This window comes from Lactuca sativa, chromosome 6, assembly GCF_002870075.4.
Source record: "Lactuca sativa cultivar Salinas chromosome 6, Lsat_Salinas_v11, whole genome shotgun sequence".
Taxonomy (NCBI): Eukaryota; Viridiplantae; Streptophyta; class Magnoliopsida; order Asterales; family Asteraceae; genus Lactuca; species Lactuca sativa.
The window spans coordinates 68,781,271-68,793,580 of NC_056628.2; the positions used below are offsets into that span (position 1 = coordinate 68,781,271).

A 12,310-nucleotide genomic window follows, 5' to 3' on the forward strand; every position below is an offset into this window, starting at 1 on the left:
CTCGGCGAGTTCCATCTCGAATCAGTCCATCTGTCAACCCTCTCTAACTCTCCCTGACTCACTGAGTCAACCCATAACTCGGCAGGACCACTCGCTAAGTGGTTAAGGACAATCTTCATGCTACTCGTCGAGTCTGTTCTTCAGACTCGGCGAGTCCATGCCATGCATCAACTCAAACTAGCTTCTGAGGTCAGATCCGCTCCATCCACTCATAGATCTGGCCCTCCTAAGCTCATTCCTCACGTAAATTTCATGTCTTGGTTACCATACAACACCTACAAGGCTCTTTTTGGAGAAATGACCTCTAAGATGGCAACCCTAGCCTCCAACCCAAAAGGAAGGACATAAAGCATGACATTAGGGACTCTCTGGACCTACTAAGGTCCAGATCTAAGCACCATATCCCCATGGGACCTCTCACACTTCAAATACAAAGCAAATAAGGCATGAAGAAACCCTAGATTTGACCATATCAACAAAATACGGAAATAAGCTCTGAATGATACCTCAAGAAGCCTCCTCTGATGAAATGAAAGTAGATCCAAGCTCCCCAACTCTTCTAGCTTGACTTTCCTCTTCCTTTCTGTAAAAACACACAAAATTTGGTGAACAATGGCCTCTTATCTCACTCACAAGAACCCTCAGCTGCTTTGGTGCTCTCAAGATCAAGGTAGCCACAATGAAGGGCCATAAGGTCCTTTAAATAGGGCTTAGGACCGGGAAATTAGGGTTTCATTAAACAGCGAGGACTCGCCGAGTCCATTCCTTGGACTTGCCGAGTCCAGGCGTGAACCCGCGATCCTACTCGGCGAGTTTGAGCTTCAACTCGCCGAGTCCCCTCACAAAACTCCAAAAATATAAGCATAAAAGATACCTGGAAAATCCGGGCTGTTATAATTCTCCCCCACTAGAACTAGACTTCTCCCTCGAAGTCTCGCTCTGCAAATAGCTCCGGATGCTGCTCACGCATCTCACGCTTCGGCTCCCAGGTCATCTTTGATCCCTTTCGATGCTACCACTAAACCAACACCAAGGGTACCTCCTTGTTCCTCAAAACCTTGATCTTCCGATCTCTGATGGCCACTGGTCTCTCGGCATAATTCAGGCTCACATCCACCTGAATATCCTCTAATGGAACCACTGCCGACTCGTCGGCTATACACTTCCTCAGCTACGACGCATGAAAAGTGTCGTGAATCTGCCCCAACTCTGCTGGCAAATCCAAACGATAGGCTACCCGGCCTACCCTTGCGGTCACACGGAAAGGACCAATATATCGGGGCCCCAACTTGCCCCTCTTCCTGAATCGAATCACTCCTTTCCAAGGAGAGACCTTCAGGAGTACAAGGTCGCCAACCTGAAACTCAAGCTCGGACCGGAGTCTGTCTGCATAACTCTTCTGTCGGCTCTGAGCGGTCAACAACCTCTGTCTAACCTGCTGAATCTGCTCTGTCGTCCGAAGCACAATCTCTGTACTGCCCATCACCCTCTGACCAACCTCTCCCCAACAAATGGGGGTCCGACACCTCCTCCCATACAACAGCTCAAAGGGTGGCATACCAATGCTCGAATGATGGCTATTGTTGTAGGAAAACTCTGCCAAGGGTAAATATGCATCCCAGCTACCCCCGAAATCCAACACACATGCCCGGAGCATGTCCTCGAGCGTCTGAATCGACGCTCACTCTGACCGTCTGTCTGGGGATGATATGCGGTACTAAAATGCAGTCTAGTACCCAACTCCTCATGAAACTTCTTCCAGAATATGGAAGTGAAACGCACATCACGGTCTGAAACAATCGAGATCGGCACCCCATACCGAGATATCATTTCCCTCACATATACCTCCGCCAATTTCTCTGCTGAAGAACTCTCGCTGATAGCAAGGAAATGAGCGCTCTTCGTCAACCTGTCCACAATCACCCAAATTGCATCCACTCCCCTGGCAGTCCTTGGCAATTTAGTGATGAAATCCATAGTGATATGTTCCCACTTCCATTCGGGAACCTCCAATGGCTGCAACTTACCATGCGGCCTCTGGTGCTCGGCCTTAACCCTACGGCAGGTCAAGCACCTCTCAACAAACCACGCGACATCCCTCTTCATACAGGGCCACCAATACTCCTTTCTCAAATCCAAATACATCTTAGTGGCCCCCGGATGGATCGAAAATTTCGACCGATTAGCCTCCTCCATCAAAATGGTACGTGTTCCTCCCACAAACGGCACCCAGATACACCCCTGAAATGTCATAAGCCCCCGACCATCGGTAACGAACTCTGAAACCAAACCAACAACCCGTTCCCTCTTCTGCATCTCGGGTTGCATAGCCTCGGCCTGTGCCCCACGAATGGCGTCCAACACTGGAGCTATCACGGTCAATCTCAAACATACCTCCCGCAGCGGGATGCTCTCCGCCCTGCGGCTCAAAGCATCGGCTACCACATTAGCCTTGCCTGGGTGGTACAGGATCTCACAATCATAATCCTTGACCACATCCAACCACCTTCTCTGACGCATATTTAGGTTGGGCTGATCCATCAAATACTTCAAGCTCTTATGGTCCGTGTAAATCGTACACCGAACCCCATACAGGTAGTGACGCCAAATCTTGAGGGCGAACACCACTGCCCCCAACTCTAGATCATGGGTGGGATATCTCGTCTCATGAGGCTTCAGCTACCTCGATGCATACGCTATCACATGCCCTCTCTACATCAGCACCGCTCCCAACCCCAAGATCGATGCATCACAGTATACCACAAAGTCCTCCATCCCTTCCGGGAGAGCTAACACCGGGGCTTCGCACAACCTTTGGCGAAGTGTCTCAAAGGAGGCTTGCTGCTCGGGGCCCCATGAAAAAGCAACACCCTTCCGGGTCAATCTGGTGAGTGGCACTGCGATCTTAGAGAAATCCCTGATAAACCTCCGATAATACCCTGCCAACCCTAGGAAACTCCTGATCTCGGAGGGTGACTTCGGCACCTCCCAACTCATCAGCGCCTCAACCTTGGCCGGATCGACTAATATCCCTTCCTGGTTAACGAGATGTCCTAAGAACTGGACCTTCCACAACCAGAAATCACACTTGGAGAATTTGGCATAAAGCCTCTCCGATCTCAGAACTCCGAGGACCTCTCTCAAATGCTCCCCATGCTGTTCTCTGGATCTCGAATATACCAGAATGTCATCGATAAATACAATCACCAACCAATCCAGCATCGGCCTACACACTCGGTTCATGAGATCCATGAACACTGTCGGGGCATTGGTGAGCCCGAAAGGCATCACCACAAACTCGTAATGCCCATAACGCATCCTAAACGCTGTCTTCTGGACGTCCTCATCCCGCACCCTCACCTGATGATATCCAGACCTCAAATCGATCTTGGAAAACCAAGATGCTCCCTGCAACTGATCGAACAAATCGTCGATCCTCGGCAACGGGTAACGGTTCTCGACCGTCAACTTGTTCAACTACCGGTAATCAATACACATCCGGTGTGAACCATCCTTCTTTTTGACGAACAGGATAGGCGCTCCCCACGGCGAGCTGCTCGGCCGAATAAACCCCTTCCCCAACAGCTCCTGAAGCTGCGAGGATAACTCTTGCATCTCTGGAGGTGCAAGTCGATAAGGCACCTTGGCGATAGGCGCGGCCCCCGGAATATGCCCCACGAATGGCGTCCAACACTGGAGCTATCACGGTCAATCTCAAACATACATCCCTCAGCGGGGTGCTCTCCGCCCTGCGGCTCAGTGCATCGGCTACAACATTAGCCTTGCCTGGGTGGTACAGGATCTCACAATCATAATCCTTGACGACATCCAACCACCTTCTCTGTCGCATATTTAGGTTGGGCTGATCCATCAAATATTTCAAACTCTTGTGATCCGTGTATATCGTACACCAAACCCCATACAAGTAGTGACGCCAAATCTTGAGGGCGAACACCACTGCCCCCAGCTCTAAATCATGGGCGGGATATCTCGTCTCATGAGGCTTCAGCTGCCTCGATGCGTATGCTATCACATGCACTCTCTGCATCAGCACCGCCCCCAACCCCAAAATCGATGCATCACAGTATACAACAAAGTCCTCCATCCCTTCCGGGAGGGCTAACACCGGGGCTTCGCATAACCTTTGGCGAAGTGTCTCAAAGGAGGCCTGCTGCTCGGGGCCCCATGAAAAAGCAACACCCTTTCGGGTCAACCTGGTGAGTGGCACTGTGATTTTAGAGAAATCCTTGATAAATCTCCGATAATACCCTGCCAATCCTAGGAAACTCCTGATCTCGGAGGGTGACCTCGGCACCTCCCAACTCATCACCGCCTCAACTTTGGCCGGGTCGACCAATATCCCTTTCTGGTTAACGAGATGTCCTAAGAACTGGACCTCCCGCAACCAAAAATCACACTTGGAGAATTTGGCATAAAGCCTCTCCGATCTCAGAACTCCGAGAACCTCTCTCAAATGCTCCTCATGTTGCTCTCTATATCTCGAATATACCAAAATGTCGTCGATAAATACAATCACCGACCGATCCAGCATCGGCCTACACACTCGGTTCATGAGGTCCATGAACACTGCCGGGGCATTGGTGAGCCCAAAAGGCATCACCACAAACTCGTAATGCCCATAACGCGTCTTGAACGCTGTCTTCTGGACGTCCTCATCTCGCACCCTCACCTGATGATATCCAGACCTCAAATCGATCTTGGAGAACCAAGATGCTCCCTGCAACTGATCGAACAAATCATCGATCCTCGGCAACGGGTAACGGTTCTTGACCGTCAGCTTGTTCAACTCCTAGTAATCAATGCACATCCGGTGTGAACCATCCTTCTTCTTGACAAACAGGATAGGTGCTCCCCACGGCGAGCTGCTCGGCCGAATAAACCCCTTTCCTAACAGCTCCTGAAGCTGCGAGGATAACTCTTGCATCTCTGGAGGTGCAAGGCGATAAGGCACCTTAGCGATAGGCGCGGCCCCCGGAACCAAATCGATACTGAACTCCACTTGCCTCACAGGAGGCACACCCGGCAACTCCTCGGGAAACACATCCGGGAACTCACGCACCACTGGAACCTCCTCAACTGAACTCGGCCTCCCGGAATCCACCTGCGTATCCATCACATACGCCACAAAACCCTTACAGCCCTGCTGTAGACACTGCCTCGCTCTAGCGGCCGAACAAAACGCTGATCCTGAACGTGTACCCTCGCCGTACACCGAAAGAACTCCCCCACTAGGGTCTCGTATGGTCACCAGCTGTCGCTCACAGTCGATAACCGCACCGAATCTGCTCAACCAATCCATGCCCACAATGACACAGACATCACCCATCGCAATAGGAACTAGATCAATCGGGAACTCAACACCGAAAATCTCGACTACGCAACCTCGGAGAACCTCTGTGGCATGTATTACCCTCTCATCAGCTATGGAAACTCTCAGAGGCCGACTCAACGCCTCACGACTAACACTGATATACTGACTAAAAGCCAAAGATACAAAAGACCGACTTGCACACGAGTCAAATAACACCAAGGCAGGTACAGAATTCACAAGAAAAGTACCTACGCATAACATAACATAAGCATAATATCTCAACATCAAAATAAATACATGAAAGAATACATACCAGCCATGACATCGGGCGCTGCGCGGACCTCCTCCGCGGTCAGCTGAAAGGCTCTCCCTCGTGCCCTCGGCGCCTCGGCCTTCACTGGCCGACTATTTGTAGCTCTGATGGCGGCAGGGGTAGATGCCTGAGGTGCTCCCTGAGATGATCCTCGCAACTGCGAACACTATGCCTTCCGGTGTCCGGTCTGATTGCAGTGAAAACACACCGCAAACCCCTTGGGGCAGTCCTTGGCCATATGCCCCTCCTTGCCACACTTGTAGCAAGATCCCGCTCTGCAGACTCCATCATGACCCTTGTCACACTTCCCACAAGTGCGGCCCTTCTGGCTCCCTGGTTTGGGATCAGTGGGCTTGGCCCGCTTGGCTGCCGGCTGAGACTGTGCCGGTCGCCGATCCCTCCCCTGAGACTCCGCCTCCTCCCTGGCCTGAGTCTCTAGCTCAATCTCCCTCTTCCGGGCATTTTCTTGAAGCTCAGCAAATGTCCGGTACGAGGAGTTCGCCGCGAACTCCCGAATGTCTCGCCTCAAAATACTTAAATATCGGCTCATACGTGCCTGCTCAGTGGACACGTGCTCAGGGCAGAACATCGCCCTCTTATGGAACATCCTGGTAATCGTTGTAACTGACTCAGTACCCTGCTTGAGGGTCAAAAACTCCTGGGCCAAACGCTCCCTCTCCACCTGGGGAACGTACTCATCTCGGAACATGGTAGTGAACCTCTCCCAGGTCACTGCCGCAAGCTCAGCAGGCGTAAAATGCGCCGTCACAAACTTCCACCAGTCCTTCGCTCCTAAGCGAAGCTGGTTCAGCGCGAACCGAACCTTCAAATGCTCAGGAGATGAGCAAGTGAAGAAACACCCCTCTATGTCAGAAATCCACCTCATAGCTACCACCAGGTCCTGGTTCCCATCAAACTCAGGTGGTTTTGTGTTGCTAAACTCCCGAAACAGCAACGCATCACCACCTTGCGGCCTCGCGGCAGCAATAGCTGCGGTGGCCGCTGCAACAGTAGCCTCAAAAAGAGCGGCATAACGCTCGTCAAAGGTCTCAATCAACGTGGTATTAATAGACCCAAACATCTCTGGTATCTCTGCCCTGATGGCCGCAGCCACCTCCTCGTGGATGATCCGACGGATCTCCTCATCACTGGTCTCGCTGCTCTTAGGCATCAAACGTGTCCTCACCATGATCTACCTCTGAAATACAACATACGAAACATTAGAACCCCTTTGAGCATACTCACACTCGACAACTCATTCCTCCTTGATCCTTGGTATTCCAAAGATTCTTACTTGGGCTGTACACCGCTCCGGTGCTTTCAGTAGTACGGGCCCAATACTACTGTTCGCACCGTATCAGAATACACCCCAAGTCCTCCTCTTCGGATCCCAAATTTCAAGTACTCTATCATGCATAGACCACTCTCTAATAGATCTCTCATAAGCCCCTCGCTGCTACCTACTCACTCTCAAGCATCTCATAGCAGCTCACCTCTTCCTAGGCTAAGGCATCACAAATCATGCCACTCTAGTCCTAATAGGAATACCTAGCCTACTCTAGCATGCAAATACATCATATCAGTAACAATATCACATAACATGAGGGTATTTTGGGAAATCACCGTTCGGGCGCGGACTGATCGTACACAAAACTCTGCTCTGTGTTTTTTTCAAAAATCTTTTACTATTTTTGAAAATACTTCTCAAACCCTCAGTTTGAGTTCAAATACGCCCGAAGGTGTACTCGAATCCTTCAAACCAAGGCTCTGATACCAACTTATAACACCATGAATTTCAAAATAATTTTTCGCAAAATATAAAAACATTTTTCATTTAATTTTCATAAAACATCAAGTTTAAATCTCCAATTCACATCATACAAAATCCCCAGATCACATATAAAAATCCCATGCGTGTGTACAGATCAAGTCGGCGCCTTCCCACGGTCATCACTAGTACCTGAAACAAACAACACTAACACTGTAAGCACAAAGTTTAGTGAGTTCCCCAAAATACCACATATAACACATATTAGCCACTCGAGGCTATTACTCTGTGGGTCCGTGCACCCAAACTCTGTGAACCCTCAGGTTCTAACTCTGGGAACCTTCCGGTTCCAACTCTATAAGCATGCACGGCATAAATCACATAGACATCATGCAGTACAACACATAGCATACACATAACATACACATACTCTGACACATAACTCTGATTACCTACTCAAGGTAAAGTATAGTGAGAAGACTCACCTCGTATATCTCGATAACTCGCGAATCCTGGAAATCACTCGTGCTCGATCCTCCAAGCTATAATCCTCCTATAACATCATATATCTCTAATTAACACTTTTACCACTAAGGTTGACTACCCCTATCAAGTCAACACTGGTCAACTCTGGTCAAAGGTCAATGGTCAACTTTGACCGGACTCGGCAAGTGCACTAGAGCGACTCGGCGAGTCTAAACGTTTCCACCAACTCTCTAGGATTCTCTTTTGACACGTCGAGTACTCCCCTGACTCGACGAGTTCCATCTGGCATGAATCGCGGGGCCACCATGACTCAACTCGACGAGTCTCAAGAACAACTCGGCGAGTTCCAGCTCGACTCAGTCCATCTGTCAACCCTCTCTAACTCTCCCTGACTCACTGAGTCAACCCATAACTCGGCAGGACCACTCGCTGAGTGGTTAAGGACAATCTTCATGCTACTCGCCGAGTCTGTTCTTCAGACTCGGCGAGTCCATGCCATGCATCAACTCAAACTAGCTTCTGAGGTCAGATCCGCTCCATCCACTCATAGATCTGGCCCTCCTAAGCTCATTCCTCACGTAAAGTTCATGTCTTGGTTACCATGCAACACCTACAAGGCTCTTTTTGGAGAAATGACCTCTAAGATGGCAACCCTAGCCTCCAACCCAAAAGGAAGGACATAAAGCATGACATTAGGGACTCTCTGGACCTACTAAGGTCCAGATCTAAGCACCATATCCCCATGGGACCTCTCACACTTCAAATACAAAGCAAATAAGGCATGAAGAAACCCTAGATTTGACCATATCAACAAAATACGGAAATAAGCTCTGAATGATACCTCAAGAAGCCTCCTCTGATGAAATGAAAGTAGATCCAAGCTCCCCAACTCTTCTAGCTTGACTTTCCTCTTCCTTTCTTGTAAAAACACACAAAATTTGGTGAACAATGGCCTCTTATCTCACTCACAAGAACCCTCAGCTGCTTTGGTGCTCTCAAGATCAAGGTAGCCGCAATGAAGGGCCATAAGGTCCTTTAAATAGGGCTTAGGACCGGGAAATTAGGGTTTCATTAAACAGCGAGGACTCGCCGAGTCCAGGCGCGAACCCGCGTCCTGAACCGCGATCCTACTCGGCGAGTTTGAGCTCCAACTCCCCGAGTCCCCTCACAAAACTCCAAAAATATAAGCATAAAAGATACCTGGAAAATCCGGGCTGTTACAAGTTCACGGCCTATGAACCTCCTTAGGCCGTAAACACCTAAAATGGTGCCAAAATGCCCAAAACTCCCTCCTTTAGGCTTAGAAACTAGTTTTGGGTTAAACCTAGAAGTGTTTGAGCCTTGAATCATCAAGTTTGGGGGCTTGAAAGAGGGTTTACGGTCCAAGCATATGCTTAGACCGTAAACACCCTCTAAATATGCAAACCAAGCCCAAAACACTTCCAAACCTCATTTAGGCTTAAGATATGACTAAGGGACATACCATTTCGGACTTAGAACACCCAAACATCATCATTTGGAGGGCAAACTAGAATTTACAGCCCAAGCATATGCTTAGACCTTAAACTCCCCTAAAACATGCCAAATGAAGTTTCAACCCCCTAAAAAGCCTTATACCCTCATTAGAACTTGTTAGGAATGAGCCAAGGACCTTGAAATCAAAGAATGGAAGGTGTCCAAGAGTTTACTATCGTAAACCATGGATTTTACGGCCGTAAACTCCTCAAGGAGTGTCAATGGACTGTAAACTCCTCAAATGGTCCATTTTGAAGCCTTAAACCCTTCATCAGCCCTAGAATTGAACCTAGCCTAATTCCACAAGTGTTATAAGACCTTAATGCATCAAAGAACACACCACTCATGAGTTTACGGCCGTAAACTCATGGGGATGAGGTCTTAGGGCCGTAAACTCTATAAAGAGTTTACTCTTGAAGAGTAAACTCCCTATCTAGGCCATACACACCCTTAGATGTTACCCGGGACACTCCTAGCACTTGACCAAAGTGTTTTCCGCATTTTAGGATGCGTATACGTGTTTAATTAGTATTATATTTACGAATTGTATGTAAACATATGTCATCATATGTTAATAGGTCACTAAGTGTGTTCAAGTCTTTACTTGACACCGAGCACCCAACCGACACTTTCGTTCGATCCGCTTACAACAGGTGAGTTCATACCCCTGAATAAACCTTTTAAATGTTTTTACATGCTTTTATGGGGGGAATACAAGTTAAAACATGCCAGTTATCATATCAATCACATGTGATTGATAACCCGCATGCACAAGGATTTATTACACTGTCAAATGTTTTACCAAGTATGATACTGTAAATGGTTTTTCCAAAACATCTTTACTTGTTCAAATCTTTTCTCAAATTGTCTCTCGCGCTGTATGTTTTACTTCAAATTCAGTTAGAGCAGTATTTTAAACAAAGGTTTTCTTTACTTATATTGTTTTATCAAAGTTATAATCCAGACTTGTTTATGAAAGATTATCAAGGGTTTCTAAAGGTTTTCAAACTTATTTTACAAAAGAATACCATGTCATGATTTTCTTAAGTGTAAAGGTTTTTCCAAAGTTTTCATCAAAGTTTTCTTCCATGTTTTTATACTTCTTTAGATACTACTACTTAGTTATGCCTCTACTTTGTTAAATGCTCCTACTTAGTTAAATGCTACTACTTCGTTAAACGCTTCTACTTCGTGAAACGCTTCTACTTTGTTAACGCTTCTACTTCGTGAAACGCTTCTACTTCGTGAAACGCTTCTACTTTCTTAATGCTTCTACTTCGTGTAACACTTCTACTTCGTTAACGCTTCTACTTGGATAAACGCTCCTACTTCGTTCATGCTACTACTTTGTTAAACGCTTCTACTTAGTTAAATGCTTCTACGTCGTTAAATGCATGCCTGTACCTGTATAGTTATATAAATGATGTTAAAAGGACTTAGGAAGGCTAGTTCGCCCTATTTCCTTTTCCTCGTTGGGATGTGGTCTGGTGGGTATCGGATATCCGTCTGAAGGTCGTTTAAACGTTAATTATATATCATGTATACATGTATAGACATGAAGGTTTACATCGATCAGTTCAGTTGTAAGTCTCTACCGTTAGTCCAACGCCTCTAATAGAATTCATATTACGAGATGCATCTTCATGACACGGATCTCCCCGTCGTCGAGTTGGTAACCAGAGTCTCCTGTAGGGAGAGCAGGCATTGTGTGTATAGATCTATATGGGACTGACACCCCCGCACCCTGACTGCTAGCTACATTCCACGGCCTACCAAGCCAAGGGGTGACAAATGTCATATTTACACCGACGCTTGCAGGGCGTCAAGTACTCTAGTGTCGATTAGTATGGTTACGAGTATCTCCATGTTTACCTTATAATTCATGGCCTTAAGGTAACGATAATTAACAATGTATGCTGGAAACACACTCTTAGAATCACTCTTTGTTTTTGACCTTGCTAGCTATATCTTTCATTTGATACTGTCTGGGGTCTGTGTTTTCTTTGTTTTAGACCTTGCTAGCTGTATCGTACATTTGATACCTTATGGGGTATGTGTCTCCTTTTGTTAGACTGAGCCAGGCGTGTCGCTCATTCGATACTTTCCTGGAGTCTATGATTTCTTTGTCTTAGTCAGTAGTATTTTCTGCTGAGGCTTATGTTATTTTCCCCTAGTATTTTTACTAGTGATATTCTCCTGCTTTCTTTAAAATCAAATACCATATTTTGGTAATGATAATATTTCAGGGAAAATTGCTCTTTAAAACATAACTCTGTCGAGTCTTGGTAGAAGACTGCTTTTATTTAGAAAATATAGGATTTTCTGGAAAGGTCTCTAATACACCGTAGACTCTAAACTACTACTTTTTATAAAGTTATTTTGGATAAAATGCTCACTTACACAAATGACATTAAATACTTATGAACTCACCAGCATTTATAAAAATGCTGATACTTGTTTCAAAATAACTTGTATTCTCAGGTCAGAAATAGACAGGTACATCCCAGGAGCTTTTGGTGAAGACAGTTTAGTACCAAGCTGTACCTATATTATTACTTGTATTACTTTGATGTTACTATGAAATGTAACTTATGTAAAACTATTACTATTAATGCAATGGTTGTTGTACTTTGATTACTATACTGCATATGTTGTGATACTTGACATGACGTCATCCACCCCAGAACGTTTCCGCCGTTCTGGTTTTGGGGTGTGACAGCCTCCGATCTTAAGGGAAAACACCACCGCCCCTAATTTCAAATCATGAGTGGGGGTAATTTACCTCATCAGGCTTCAGTTGCCTCGAGGTGCATGCAATTACATGTCCCCTCTTCATGAGGATAGTTACCAAACCCGAAATAGAAGCGTTGCAATGTACAAAAAAATATCCAATCCC

General features: G+C 46.8%; 1 pseudogene; it reads right to left on the minus strand.

Annotated features, from left to right (window-relative positions):
- Nucleotides 1–949: 949 nt before the first annotated feature.
- Nucleotides 950–5,551, minus strand: LOC128126808 (uncharacterized; annotated as a pseudogene).
- Nucleotides 5,552–12,310: the final 6,759 nt, after the last annotated feature.